Raw genomic sequence first — 14,209 nt, 5'->3', positions numbered from 1 at the left:
TTGGTAACATTTACCAGAAAAAGAATATATTTTGTGATGAATATCTCTTCATTTATAAGGATGAGTGTGATTATTTCATTGTCTTCTTAGCTAGCTTATTTACTAAATCAATCAATAAGTAGTCTTATTTGAATGTTTGAAATGCAGTATGCTAATTGTTCCAATTGGTGCTGATGTTGACATGAAACTGCATGATATACAGTGGCATGCAAAAGTTTGGGAACCCCTTGCAGAATCTGTGAAAATGTGAATAATTTTCACAAAATAAGAGGGATCATGCAAAATGCATGTTATTTTTTTATTTAGTACTGTCCTGAGTAAGATTTGTTACATAAAAGATGTTTACATATAGCCCACAAGACAAAAAAATAGCCAAAATTATTAAAATAACCCCCTTCAAAAGTTTGGGAGCACTTAGTTCTTAATACTATGTGTGGTTACGTGGATGATCTACAATTCCTCCAGGTCCTGCAGATTCTTTAGTTTTCCAGCATCTTTTGCATATTTGAACCCTTTCCAGCAGTGACTGTATGATTTTGAGATCCACTGATGCTCCAGAAGGAAACATAATGCATTAAGAGCCAGGGGTGAAAACTTTTTGAACTTGAAGATCAAAGTAAATTGTCTTCCCGGGAAACATTTAAGTATCTTCTGTTGCTTCCGAAGGGCAGTACTAAATGGGAAAAAATGATATTTCAACAAAATAAAAATAATTGGACATCTTCATCCTGTTCAAAAGTTTTCACCCCCGGCTCTTAATGCATAGTTTTTCCTTCTCGAGCATCAGTCAATGTTTGAACCTTTTTTAATAGTTGTGTTTGCGTCCATCAGTTGTCCTTAGTGTGAAAAGATGGATCTCAAAATAATACAGTCAATGCTGGAAAGGGTTTAAATATGCAAAAGATGCTGGAAAACTGAAGAATCTGCAGGAGATCTGAAGGATTTTTCTGAAGAACAGTGCTCAGTTTAACTGCTCAGAACAAACAAAGGACTCATGAACAACCATCACAAAACAAAAAAACATTCGTAGATCAACCAGGTAACCACAGAAGGTATTAACAACCAAGGGTTCCCAAACTTTTGAGGGGGGTTATTTTAATAATTTCAGCTGTTTTTTGTCTTGTGGACTTTTATGTAAAAGATCTTACTCAGGACAGTACTAAATAAAAATAACTTTTACATGCCTCTGTATATTCTAATATACTGTACCTTTTTACTGTAATGCAGCTGATAAAGGAGTAAATTTGGCACCTTTCCTATTTCCAACTACTGTAATCCATCCAGTTTTGCTACTTTGGATTGTAATGTAAACTTTTTATTAGTAAACATTTTCTTTTACTGTTTCGTGCATATTTTGTCATTTTTGTATATAGGAAAACTTCAAAACGTGCAGCGATCACTGACCAGGCTTGACTTCTCAGCTTTGGGTAAGACATGCAAATGGCCTGTTTTACTCCACAGACTTTTTAAAAAGTTTTTTATAAATTGAGTGTCACTTAAATTCATTAGACCCCTAAATGGCCTCACCTTTCATTGTAATGCATGTACACCAGACCAATATATGTCTATATATGCACACCCTCAACCCAAGGATCTTTGCATTGGGCAGCCCACCGTATTTTATGCAGTTTCTCTTGTGTTCATTTGCATTTTTATGCAAGGTTACACACAGGGGCTCGATTACCATCGTGAATAGATTAAGGAAACTATCAATCACGTCTCTTGTTGGACACAATGAATCAGACACACCGCTTACCTTAAAATTGGAGATGTGGACAGAGGACTGTCTATTCGGAGAAGGACGACCCCAGATATGATCCAACAAATGTCTTGCAAGGTAATGCTTTCAGGTGAACTTTTAGAAGTTATTATGAATTTCAAGTTTTAAAATTAAGAAATTAATAGTATCATTCTAAATTAAACACTATAGCTATGTTTTTGCTTTACAGATACTCTTCATTTGTCAACTTGTAGAACAGAGAAGCTGTTGCTCAGTACAAAACTGCATTATTTCTAGGGCGAGAAGGCTTAAAACTTCAGGCTAATGATAACAAATGACAGCTAATGAGTTGTCCAAACATAACAAATGAAAAGAATTAAAGGCTTAGAAGCACCACTGTTTCATTAAAATGCAATAAGGAAAGGAAAGATTAGGTTTATGGATGAGTGAGGATTTTTATTGTGTAGGTTTGGTTCGAAAATGGAAATGCACAAACAAGGGGAGAGTCATGTTTGGTTAGCTGATGGGATGTGATAAGCACCTATGCGATTTAGCCTACTTTGGCATACGGGGACGTGCGTACAATTCGGCCTGCGAATTTTACAATAATCTTGTGTGATTCAGGAAGTCTCGCTGCTTTAATGTTTCTTTTTCATGGTTTTTGGACATCGTTTTTTTCCCCCCCAAAGTCTTTGCACTCGACATTGAGCACAATATCATTTATCTTTATGATTGTATTCCTTGAGTAGCAGTTTTCTTAGCAATAATCAATATTGAAGTCGCCATTGGCCAAAGCGACCAGAAGAGCACAGCTGTATGAAGAAGGGGGAGGTGAGGGAATTCTTCCACTGAATTGACCTTGTCAGTGTAACAGTGCTGTTTGAGTTTGGCCCTGAGCATTCAAACACGCTCTCAATCACCTCTGGAACCCAGCAGTCCACACTTGGCTGCAGTAGTAGCCCTTCGCTATGATCTCAATTTGTATGTTGTCTCGGGCTGTTACGACTTGACATGGTAAAATGAATGGATTGATCTATCGTTTGAGTATATCTCCTTCCTGGAGGCGGGATAACTTGTTTTTGAGACTTGTGTGAAGAATAAATAATTGAAATGAAACGCCGCAAAACGTCGCCAGACGTCTGATTTTGAGACGGGTTATACTAATTGCAAGGAATAATTTAAAGAACGGCTCGAATGAGGATGATGATGCTTTTATTATTGGTCTGTATTATCAGATATTGCTTTTTTTTAATCCTCTTATCCTAACAGGCAAATTATTTTCTTGTTTTTGAATAATTTCATTCGACTCGTGCTCAGTACAGTAGATTATTATTCAGTTTTGCTCTATTTGCTCGATTTGCATAAATTGAATTTACATTGATGTATTTTGTATGTTTTTCACATTGCTAGGCCGGGGCTCATTTGTGTAATTTTGTTTTTATTCCGCAGCAGCTCTACAAACCATATAGTCTCTGCCGAAACACTGTCTTAACTCTTGACTGCATTACATCTGTTAATGAGCTCGCATATTCGGAGTGCCGCCGTGAATTACTTTGCATGTTTTTAAAATGCCCGGCACAGAGTGGGTGCTGTGTGCTACCCATCTTCCTGCAGTCTCCCATAGGGAGTGGAGAATTACACTTATGTTTACTGCAGAAAAGGAGGCGTGCTTACAATTAGATTGCAATAGAGAGCCCAGCAGTCTGCTAGACTTCATGCCAGGATTTACAGAATGAATACATTCAGCCTTTACACAAAGTCAAAAGGGGCTTCATTGTGAGGGCTGGTTTGTAGCTCAGTGTGATGGGTCAACATTGGATAGCCCATAATAGTGCTGCATTACTATTCATAATCCTATGGCCAAATACACCCATTTGAAAGTTTAAAAGGAGAAAAAAATGATCATTTTGGCATCACTGACTTAGCTTTATGTTTATATTTTAAAGAACGTTTCAGTAGTTTTTGTTCATTCAGGGAAAGCCAATGTGGTCCAAAACTTTCAAGCTCCAAAAATGAGTCCATATGACTTGACTGCATTGATCAATGTATGAATACACATACTGCATCAAATATGATGCGTCATGATGTTTTGGTACAAAAAAAAAACAGTGATGTTTCATATTGATTGACAGTTCTTGTTGCCATATTTGATGTAGTCTGAATGAGCTGATAATTGGTTTTGGTTTGATTTGAAGGTGATTTATGGCGTATATGAAAACAAAGTGATCATGTCACTGAATGTCAATTAATTTCACACTAACTTTGTTCTTTTGAAAGCTTTAAAAGTTTTTGACCTCATTGCAGTGATATTTTAGTATTATTTGTATGCTTTTATCGTACTTATTTTTATTTTAATTAGATATTATTCATTTTTAATTTTAAGTTTTAGTAATTTTGTTATATGCTTTTATTATTATTTTTATTATTATTAGTTGTTTTTTCCCTATATAGCTTTAATAAATGTCTGCTTTAGTTTTAGTAATTTTAGTACTTCAACTTTAACCTGTTTATTTTAGTTTGTGCCACGGCCCAAAATCTTAATATATTTGTATCCAAAATGTAAATTGAGATGAAAATGAAAATGAAGATGAAAAACATAAACATGATGCTTCATAAAGTTATGGTTGAACCACATTCTTACTACACTGTAAAAAGTTTTTACCAGTTTCAACTTAAAAACTTAAGTTCAGCAGCTGCCTTAAAATTTTAAGTTAAATCAGCTTAAAACTACAAGTCATTTCAACTCACTACAATAAAGTGAGTTAAAATTACTTGTATTTTTAAATTGATTTAACTTAAATTTTTAAGTTGAAACTGGTGAAAACTTTTTACAGTGCATGTTTCTGGTTCTGGAAACATTTCAGTTACATTGCTGTCTATGGAGGGTCAGAAAGGTCTGGGATTTTATCATAAATATCTTAATTTGTGTTCCGAAGATGAACAAAGATCTTAACGGGTTTTGAACGGCATTAGGAATTAATGACAGAATTTTAATTTTTGGGTTAACTATTCCTTCAATTTCCGAAGGTTTATTACCAAAATGTACTATTTTTTTTTAAATTATTTCACTTTTAGTTGACAATAGCAGAACTGCTCTGTTGACATTTATTGTATGTACAAGAGCAGCTGAAACATTTTTTAAAATATCTTCTTTTGTGCTCCACTGAAGAAAGTCAGTCATACGATTCGGAACGACGTGGTGAGTAAATGCTAAAATAATTTTGCTTTTGTGGTAGTCCTTTAAGAGTACCATAGATATAAGTTAACATCTGAATTTTAAGAGAATTACATATGTATGTTTGTGTGTGTGTGAGGATGAGCGAGCCAATATCAGCAGTCACTAAATCATCCTGTAATCAGCTCTCTGTGTGGATCCATCCATGCATGTTGAGAGCGGAGTCTTAGCGTGGCCTGCCTGTGAACGCGAGTCCCCCCCTCCCTTAGCCGACCCCATCTGTAGCCCATCTCCTTCTGCATTATCTGGAACCTATAAAACTCCTGAGCGGCACAAAAGAGTTAATGATTCCTTTTGTTTTGTGGAGGGGGGGACGGCGCACGGGCAAATGACAACAACAGATCCATCAAACTTAGCGGCGCTGGGCATATCAGCACTTTCTCTTCACCGCTGAAGTGCACATATTGCGCGCTGCCCCTCCCCCAGGAGTGGCAAGCGGACCGAGGGGACAGGGCAGCCCTTCGGTGGCCAGCCAGGACTTGATAAATGACTGGAGCAAACTTCCCTGTCGCCAGCCGGAGAGGAGCCCCCCTGCAGTGAGCTACATCATCCTAACAGCATTATTCTTTGTATGCTGTTTGTCGATAAAGCCACCCCCCCATGATTGGCGTGGTAACATGGGCAGGTTAATTGGAAGGCTGAACTGTGAAATGGCACGGGAAGTGCACAGATATTGTCCCCACACCATAACATATGAAGAGTGTGTATCTGTCTATCGATTACATGCTGGGTTCACGGCACCACCGTGAGCCACAGATGATTGGAGATGGGTGATAAATGTATGCGGGGACAAATGTATGGACTCTGGTGCCATGAAGGCAGGTGCTTGATACAACTTGGTTGAAGCTTTTGGGATATTTTTGTTTTATGTTTTCATAGTCTTAAAGGGAAAAGTCACCCAAAATGAAAATTTTGTCATCATTTACTCTGAAACAGTGTTGCCAAGTCTGCGGTTTTCCCGCGGATTGGGCTACTTTTACACTGTTGCTGCTGGTAGTTTTTGGTGGCCACGGGTTGAAGCGACCCCAATAACGTCATATTTAACCCTGAAATGCAAATTTACCAGGGGAACCCTGACAAAAAAAACATGTATTTTATCCTCTGGAATGGAATTTTTAATGGCGGACCCCCTCGAAACAAAGTTGGGTGGGTTTTGGTGTGAAAACCTGGCAACCCTGCTCTGAAACCATGTGACTTAGGTTCTTCTCCTGCTTTTTGCTAGAGGTCACAAAAACATTATCAGAGTATCATGAAAGTATACATCTTGCGCATATGGTTTTGATAGACAAACAAACTAGAAATTACATTGTTATTTACTGAAAATCTGCCCTTGTTCTTTTCAGTGAAAAGTATGGATGTCTGGTTCATAAGTAAATCCTTCATATGAGTCAGGTTCATGAATCAGTTGATTTGGTTCACAAAACTTCTCTGAATGTTTCGTTCACCATTTGAATTAGTTCTCAAGCTCAGCTCACTAGCTGAATAATCTGGCTAGATAAAATGATAACAGCTCACTGGATTACATCAATTTATAATAATAAAATGTCTCCTTTTTATTTTTTATTTGTTTATTTTTTAAACAAAACTACTGTATGGCTCTATAAGACTATTATGATGGAGTAAGGAACAGTGTTATTGTAGTATAATTGAGATACTCTTAGTTTTTTTAAAATTTTTTATATTTTCTGTTTTCATTTTAATTTTAGTTAGGCTTTTTTTAAATGTTGTGTTTTTGTACTTTGTATTAGTTTTTGTTTTAATTAAAATAGTATTTTGACATTTAAAACGTTTAGTTTATTTCAGTTTTGTTCATTTTAGTACATTAAGTGTATTTTATACACATTTTATTTCAGTTAAAGTTAAAATTGTATTACAATTTTCAGTTATAATTATTATTATTTTTTATTTTTTTATTTTTAATGGTCTTGGTTTTAGTTTTAGTTAACTGCCATTTTGGTAACACTGTTATGGACTACTTTTATGCAGGGTTGCCAGGTTTTCACAACAACACCCGCCCAATTGCTACTCAAAACTAGCCCAATGGCGTTTTGAGGGGGGTCCCGTGTTCTGGGGGGTAAAATGCATGTTTTTTTGTGGGGTTCCCCTGGTAAAATGAGCATTCCAGGGGCTAAATATTACGTTATTGGGGTCGCTTCAACCCGCAGTCATGAAAAACAACATGGCAACAGTGTTAAAGTAGCCCAATTCTGCAGGAAAACTGCCAACTTGGCAACACCGCTTTTATGATACTTTCATGGTGCTTTTGCATTTTTTTTTTTTGAATTTCCAGTCCCCATCAGTCTAAATGTGCTAAAAAAAGAGCCATTCTATAAAATTTCTTCTTCTACCAAGCTATCATTCTCATTCTTTTACATATTTGTATTATTTTTATTTTTTAAAAATTTGATTTTTTTAATGTTCCGTTATTTTAATTTTATATTTATGATACAAGATTTATTTTTTTAAAAAAAGGTTTAAACTTTACTAAAATGTCATTGATATTGTATATATATATATATATATATATATATATATATTACAATATATACATATATGCACTGTATATATATATATATATATATATATATATATATATATATAAACCAACAAAAAAAATTTTTTTCCTTTTGTGTTTCACAGAAGAAAGCAAGTCATACAGGTTTAGAGCAACATGAGGATGAGGCAGATCTGATGAAGACGTGATGAAAGAATTTTCATTTTTGTGTGAACTGTCCCTTTAAAAATGAGTGTCTGAAACGCATTTTCTTTGACTCTCAGTGACAATTTATCACAAGATCTACTGCATGTAGACAGTGCTGAAAATGCATTTTCCCAAGGGCTTAACTGCAGTTTGGAGCAGCGCTAGTGTCAAAGAGGCATGGCAATGTTTTGTGTCTGGACTCTTACCTGTAGCAGCTCTCTTTAGACAGTGATCCTTTGCTTCAGGAGGCCTTTTGATCAGAGGGCCATGCCTAACATCAGATGGAGGACACTTGATACCAGACAGAGGAGGTAATATAACACAACGTCCTCCTCTAGAACTTTTGCTCCCTGTCTTGCGTGTCTGGCCACCCTGCTGCCTGATGCTATCAGCAAGAGAGAAAGACTGACAGTAGCCCGGTGCCAAAGGATAGGACATAGGCTTTTTACAAAGCTTGACAGGGGTCAGGTATTTAGTTGCTGTGCATTTTTTTCCCTTGAGAATTTCCCAGCGAGGGCGTAATATAAATTCGATAGCCTACACACGCATGTCATTTGGCTTGCGCTCGTATGTTCGTTCATCTAAACATTTGTGTGTGCTGTATGTTTCCATGTGTCTGGCTGATCAGGTTTGTTTGTTTTCCCTGCTTAACGTGTCTATCTGTTACCCAAGTTATCTCTCTTCGCATAAATGAAGCATTACGTGGTCAAAGTGCAAGCATCTCGGCAGTGTGTTACTTCAATTACCTTCCCATCATTCCAGGTAGCACCATGATTCATTGTTTGGGTATCAAGAGTTTCATTAGTTTGATTCCTTAGCCTAGAAATATAGCTTATTAATTCTGAAATTAATTGCAAACGTGAAGTGACATTTTACAAGAAATGTTTAGCATAGCATGAATGATGGCAATTGGGCCCATATCCTTGACTTCATTTTTTTTTTTTTGGCTAATAAAATGTGCCCTTCATCTCACTTTTTATGTGTTTGGTCACAAAAAATGGACTTCCTATATAGACATAAAGGTTTTTTTTTTTTTTTGGTGGTCAAAGTATGTCATTGTAAATTAATTATTACCCCTATAAAGCCCACTATATCTCATTGATGCACAAATAAATAAATAAAAAGAAACAGTTCACTTTCAACTCTAGGTATATATGTCTTTTTGTGAAGTAAGAATTCATTTTATTTTGTATTTATTTGTACATCTCTAAATTATGATTGTATTGCATTGCATATTTGTTTTGCCCCCTACAATGAAAACTACAGAGATTAGATCATAAAACTAAGCATGTAAATATAATCCTACAAAGAGATCATAATTATTGAAAGATATACAGTGACAACTGATGCTTGTATTCTTTAATATAATGTGCTAGAATGCAATAAAGATCTCATTGATTTACATGACAAGCTATGATGAATTATTCGTACCTTTTTGCCATAAAATACTGGCAAATGCACCAAATTGCATTTCTGTTTGGATGTCAAATTAAGTTTTATTTTATTTCCCCTAAATCATACTTTATGTGCCATAAAAGCCTGTATACACTTATGTGCTTTTTTAAAGTTGTATTTAATTATTTAAATTTTGTCTAAAGGTTCAATAAACAGTTCTGTTAAAAAATCTTTTAATTATATTATATAGAATTCTATTCATATACAGTATTTATATAATATGTACTTTAACAGTGACTATGTTAATATGGCTTGTTAAAGGATACAGTATTCTGAAATAGGCAGGATGTATAATTTACAGGCTCTACAGTCTGTGCCACACACTTTTCAAATATTTTTGTGATGCTCACAGTGGGACATCAGACGAATTGTTTTGACTTTCAGATCAATGCTGTCGCCGCAACTTTTGTCGTCTTTTACTTTAGTACGTAGTCAGATATCGTCAGCAGGACAACAATCAAAGCATCTTGCAGTAGCCTCGAGATCCATGTGTCCGCTTCATCTCCCGTGGTCTGCCCGTGTGAATGGGTGGAAGGCCCCAGCAGGCAGCGTTCTGGCCGCCTCCGCGCTTCCTGGGCCTCCTGGGGCTGGGTGAGTCTGCCTCCTCTCTGGGTGGATGGGAGGATAAGAGCGTCCCTCGCTGCACAGCGCCGGGGTCCAGATTGCTATACTGGGACAGTCTGGAGGTGGGCTATGGCACTCCAATTCATCTCCTGCTGTAGCTCAGCGACGAAAGCGCCTAGTGCCCACTTCTCATCTGTGGGAGCACTCAGGAAGATGGATTGGTTGGCCGGACCATCAGAGGAGGCAAAGCGTGTGGCTAAGAGCCTATGTAGCACGTGGCTGCTCTCATATGCAAGTTTGATGAAAGACATTCACAAACAGAGTCTGGGGAGCTTCTTCTGTATCAGATGTCTCAAAGTGGCGTACACTTTCGAGCGGGCGAAAGTGTGAAAGCGGCACACGCTGGCGTGGGCCATTCATCACTCGCTTTTCGCGTTTTATGGGGTACTTTGAATACGACGTTCAACGATGGCTAGGTTGGAAAATTAAGATGCTTCCTTAAGTCTGTTTCGGTGCCTTAGCACGTTCCACCTTGCTCGAGCCGCTGCTCGTAATTACATGGGCATGTCCAGAAAGACAGACTAAATTACACACAGATATAAGATGAGGTGCTATCGGTAATATTCTTATGATGTTCCTATTAATCAGCTTGGCTGGTTTTTATCACAGTCCGCCCGGCCCACCGCTGGCCAGGCAATAATCAGAAATACATAAAGAAATTCTAGTCGAGCCAGGACCCAGCTTTGTCTTATTATGGAATAAACCTTGTGGAAAATATCGGTTCATCCCCAGAAGCGGCTACAAATTGGTCCTGCGTGACACGCTTGGAATTTCCACCGCATTCCATGACCTAAAACAAAAATGACATGAACATTGACAAATTTGACAAAGAAATTTGTGCAAAAAACAACCTCTATTTGGTCAGCCAAGCAGCAAATATGTCGGATGATATGCTTTATTAAGCAATCCATTTTTCAGCAATAGCGGTGCCATCTGCAAAGGTTAGCGTGCATCAGGCTACAGAAATTTCATCTGCCTCTCTGGGCCTCGGCAAACACTCCGGCACATTTTTCATGTACATACAATTTTGGATGCAAATAGAATACTTGATGAAAGGGATGACCTTCTGAAGTGACTCCTTGGCAGTAAGGTAGGACGGAACAGGCAGCAGGAACAGAATGAGTTACTGCCCTGGCTGATCCAGCAGCACTGTAATATATGACTACTGTTCACACACAGAGTGAAAGCTCACCCCCACCCCACTCGGCTACATCTCGTTTTGCTGTGCCTGGATAAAGAAACTTGGCACAACTTAAAGGTGATATTCCTGCAATTTCGCCTAAAGACCCATTGAAAGCTTTTACACCGTGTTCTTAAGGTCTTTTAAATGACGACATCGTAAATAAATGTACATTGTATACTGTCATATTAAAAACAATACAATATGCAAATAAAATACAGATACAAAATATTAACTAAAATCATAAATATGCATTAAAAAATAGTAGGGCCCTATTAAATCTGTTTTTTTTTTTGTTTTTTTTTAAATTCCGTTTTTTTTTTCTAAATTTCATTTTTTCCAGTTTTAAGTTTTCTCAACTCCCTTTTAATGGTTAAATTAAATTGTATTAATCAAAGAGCATGTCTAATTAATTAAAATCATGAAACTTATACAATTTCACATAAGTTTCACATTAAAAAAGGTTTAACAAAAATGACGTTTAGGGCCCTATGAAATGTTTTATTTTTTCACACCATGTTTTATTGTTATCAAATTATGTGCTTTAGCATGTCTAATTATTTGAATGCATACTTAATTTATTCAAATTTATTTTTAAAATAGCCTTATGAAAGGGTTTTTTTACCCTCAGAAATTCTGTTGTGTAGTTAAAATGTTCAAAATCACAGTGAGCGTCACGCGTGCTTCAGTGTGTGTAGTAAACAAAACCGCTCGTCTGCTCCATTCATTAAAACAGAGACATGCAGAACATGCAGGATTCACATTTAAATGGTATTTTTGCGGTGTAATATTTACAGATACTAGTCCATATTGCGGTTTGATTTAAGTGTAATGACCTACACTCTAAACCCGGATAAGTTGAATTTACTTAAAAAATTGGAGGAAACTGGTTGCCCTAAAAAATTTAAGTAATGTAAAGTTTATTTAACTTAAAATGTTTTGTAATATGAATTACAAAGGTCATTTCATTTAACTTAAAATGTTTTGTAACATCATTTCATTTGCAATTATTATAACTATTATATTTAAGTCAAATATACTAATTTCCAAGTTAAATCTATATCAAATGTTTTATTTTTCCAATTTATTAACCTAGAAAATTAAGAAAAAAGCAAACAAATAAAGGAACATTAATGCAATTTTCCCTTTTATTTTAAATCAATTCAATTACAAATATTCAACTGAAAACACAACAAAACCATTTTTTCATATCCTGAAAACATTTCCCCATAAAACATGGGAGAAAAAAAAAAAGTTCAAAAAGATACTAGTTCAACAAATTAACTTATCGTTAAGCACACAAACAAGTTTTCCTCAATCGCAACAAACAGCATCAAAACGATATGTTTTTTCCACACTCTGAGTTCACACTATTGGCAATACTGAATTTTAGGTGTCAGCTCACCTTTTCCCGACAAAAAATATAAAATACTTTTCATACACTTAGGATAGTCCAGGTGTAGGCAGGGAAATCAGTCTGAAAACAATGGACATAGAAGGCCTGAGATTGGTCAGTTCATCCATTACCAAGCTTTCTTCCAAGATGATTCCCACTCTAGATGAGGTGAGCTGTGAACTTTCTTGATCAACGCTGAGGATTCTTACTGAAGTCTGTCTTGTCAGCTGCCTCCTAACAGAGGAAGAAACAGAACGACAAATACATTATCAAGTCAGTTAGACAATGCTGTTGTTAAATACTCAAAGTCATATGCTGCCTTCACACCATGTCATAATTACTTTAATTCTAGAGGACAACATTGTGATGTTCAGCTTGTGAGCTGTTCATGTCAATAGACTGGGAATTGCGCTTTTCTATGGCAACACTATCAATGTCTAAATTAATCTGGAGCAGTCAGATACAGTGGTTAGGTGGTACAGCTCTCAGAAAATTTCCAGTTTACAGATGGTAATTAGACTTTAGGGTTTACGTTTAATTGTACATCTACAGAATATTTAAAGTAAAATCCACATACAAACACTACTGGCATATGGTCAGGAAGATCAGTGTTATTCAGGAAAGCTTGTAAACAACAGGAATGAGTGCAGGACAGACTCACACCATCATCATTATGAATAATCTTCTGACACACACTGTGCTAGTCAAAGTGATCATCCTCAGAACAGGTCTCAGTTAACCCACGACATACAGTTGATCTTGAACTTTGGTGTGAAGGTGGCATAAATGTGAACAAGGAAATTGTTTTGTTCTTGAATAATTTCCATGTTTGAACAAAGAGACACAGGGTTTCACAGACAGGGCTTCACAGACAGGGCTTAGCTTAAGCCAGGACTAGGCCTTAGTTAAATTAAGATACTTAAATAGCTTTTATAAAAACACCTTAAAAACATTACTGGTGTGCATCTTGAGAAAAGAAAAATGGCACTGACATATTTTAAAATATGTCATTACAAGGTATTTTCAGTAAAGACTCCTTGTCATGTTATTAAACATGTTATTTTATTCTGAGACTGGCCTTAAGCCTTGTCTGTGAAACCAGGAGGAAAATGTGTAAATAGCAGTGCTCTCTTATCAGTTATTAGGATCATACTTACACTTTCAAAGCATCTCTTCCATTTCTTCTTTCTTCCAAAACAAGATAGTCGTTAAGAGGACTCTGAACCTAGATAGAACAGAAGTATATTCATCCGCCTTTGTATTTATACCGCTAATTAACGAAAACTTACGCTTTCAAACAATAGCCATGTCTAAATTAAACGTGGCACATTAACGTACTGCACTCACCATATTAGCTCCACCATTGTCGCTCCTCGGCTGGAATCGCGGCTACTGTATGAGTAAAACTAAATTTACACTCCTCACAAACAACAGCTCCTCGAGTGAAAAAGAAATCATTGAAAGAAAAAGGCAAAAAATGTTAGTCGAACTCGCCAGTCAGGGGTTCAAGCGCAGGCGAGTGAGAACACTAGCTATCAACGGATGAGAAATGTCCCGTCGTTTAGACGAACAACGACTTTTGCCGATCACAAAGAGTTTCTCGAGGGACGTGATAAAAGATAAATGGCGGAAAACAATGCCAATAGAACTATATAAATCTAAATTTCCACATTCATCCACAGCTTAAATTCATACACAATCACAGTGACAAAATGGCGCTGTTACTCGCAGCACCGGTGGAGGAGGCGTGGTCAGCAGATAAATTTCATAATACGAGTTAATTTAACTTAAGTTTATTCACAGGTTCAAATATGTCTACAAATTAGTAGAATCTACTTATATTTTATAAGCAATGCAGTAAAACTTAAATATTGTGTTCAATTGTAATTAAATGGTTT

General features: G+C 36.4%; 1 long non-coding RNA gene across 1 annotated transcript; it reads right to left on the bottom strand.

Annotated features, from left to right (window-relative positions):
- Positions 1–12,138: 12,138 nt before the first annotated feature.
- On the bottom strand, positions 12,139–14,007 carry LOC127175253 (uncharacterized). Its single transcript, XR_007828960.1, has 3 exons — positions 13,659–14,007; positions 13,469–13,536; positions 12,139–12,545 (listed from the first exon to the last, which is right to left on the bottom strand). It is a non-coding gene; the product is annotated as an uncharacterized LOC127175253 (long non-coding RNA).
- Between the last annotated feature and the right edge of the window lie 202 nt (positions 14,008–14,209).

This window comes from Labeo rohita, chromosome 13 (assembly GCF_022985175.1).
Source record: "Labeo rohita strain BAU-BD-2019 chromosome 13, IGBB_LRoh.1.0, whole genome shotgun sequence".
Lineage (NCBI taxonomy): Eukaryota > Metazoa > Chordata > Actinopteri > Cypriniformes > Cyprinidae > Labeo > Labeo rohita.
The sequence above is the reverse complement of the archived record's forward strand: the minus strand, read 5'-3'. Positions and strand labels throughout refer to the sequence as shown.